This window comes from Panicum virgatum, chromosome 8K, assembly GCF_016808335.1.
Source record: "Panicum virgatum strain AP13 chromosome 8K, P.virgatum_v5, whole genome shotgun sequence".
Taxonomy (NCBI): domain Eukaryota; kingdom Viridiplantae; phylum Streptophyta; class Magnoliopsida; order Poales; family Poaceae; genus Panicum; species Panicum virgatum.
In genome coordinates this window covers 130,782-132,383 of record NC_053143.1, presented here as the reverse complement: position 1 = coordinate 132,383, position 1,602 = coordinate 130,782, and the positions used below count along the sequence as shown (strand labels likewise).

General features: G+C 47.8%; 1 long non-coding RNA gene across 1 annotated transcript; it reads right to left on the bottom strand.

Moving 5' to 3' along the window:
• Positions 1 to 329: 329 nt before the first annotated feature.
• Positions 330 to 1,076, bottom strand: LOC120646081. Its single transcript, XR_005664270.1, has 3 exons — positions 958 to 1,076; positions 686 to 877; positions 330 to 462 (listed from the first exon to the last, which is right to left on the bottom strand). It is a non-coding gene; the product is annotated as an uncharacterized LOC120646081 (long non-coding RNA).
• Positions 1,077 to 1,602: the final 526 nt, after the last annotated feature.

The window sequence follows — 1,602 nt, the reverse complement described above, 5'->3', positions numbered from 1 at the left end:
AAGCATTTCATATATATACAATAAGCATTTCATGTATCCAACGAAGCATCGCATGCATTTGATATATCACAATAAGCATATCACAATAAAATCTTGTTTCGTTCATCAACAACCACAAGTTCTAGTCAAGTCTGTCCATATAAGTTCATACAAATAGATATGGCAAAGTCCATACAAGTTCAACTGCAAAGGTAGCATATATGTCTCTCGAAATGAAGTCCATACAACTCACGGGGCCGCCGGCGGCGGCGGGTGTTGCGGCCACATCGGCAGCGGCGGCCATGTAGGCGTCTGCGACCAACTTTGCTGCGGTGGTGGTGGTGGGTGCTGCTGCTGCTGCTGCTGAATCCAAGCCACACATTGAGGCAGTGGCCACACAAATTGCTGAGGCTGCTAAGGCTGTTGCACCAGAGGCGAGAAGTCTGGATTTACTGGCCCATCATTGGATGCCGCCGACTGATTCTGCACATAAGCGAATATATATATTGCATATGTTACATAAGAATTGAGTTACTGGCATTCAAACTTAGACATAAGAATTTATTTACATAAGAATCAAACTACAAGCATTAGCCTAAGTTATAAGTCATTGTAGATGTATCATAAGGCATTATTTCTAAGTCATTCTAGATTAATGCTAAGTCACTAAGATGAATGAAACTCGATAGGAGTCAAAGCCACTTACAATAGGAGGAGTTTCTGCCCGAGGAGCAAGTGGGGCCAGAGGGAATTGTGGAGGCGAAATACCCATCGCCGAGCCCAGGCTTTGCATAAATGTTAGAGCTTGATCCAATTTTTGCTGCATCTCGTCCTGCTCGGCCCGCCACCTCTCCTCTGCCGCCTCCTGTCGTGCTTGAAAGGCTGCTTCCATTTGGGTCTAAAGGATTTGATCGCAGGGTGAGAATTCAAAGCAAACGTATGTAAAAATGGAGGAACGACGGATGAAACAGAAATAACCTTGACAGCCTCAATCTGAGTTTGTGTAGTGTCTGGCCGTGGGTGTATGGCCGGGCTTGAGCTGGTACTCCTAGCTCGAATCTGCGAGAGAGTGGGAGTAGTCTCCGTGTCGACTCATCCAGTACCGTCCATGCTTCTTGCCTCCTCCCGCCCTCATGATGACTTCTCCATCAATGGACTCAATGATCGGATCAAACTCCGGCCCATGAACTTCTTGTGCCATCGAGGTGTACCCACTGAGGCGGCTGTGGACGCTTGCGTTGCTGTATGCTTCGGGCGGATCCTGCGGGTTGAAGGTGACATCGGACGTCGCCTTCCCTTTGTGGGCCAAACAGTATGCCTGGACTTAGGTGCAAGGAACACCACCATGTGTCGCCGACTGCGAAAAAAGGAAGATGATTAGAAATTATGCAGAATTGAGCATTATAATAAAGAAATTAATTCACATACATATCTAGCCGCGTACGCCTTGAGGTTACGGTTGCCCTGATGGTACGATGCACCTGGCATCATCAAACGCCACTGCCGGGCAGCCTCGTGCATCTCCAGCCATTCTTGTGAGTACCACCGGTCCACTATCATTTCCCAGCACGGATAATCATTGGCAATCCACCACGGAGGCACCTGCACATCATCAAGTTATGA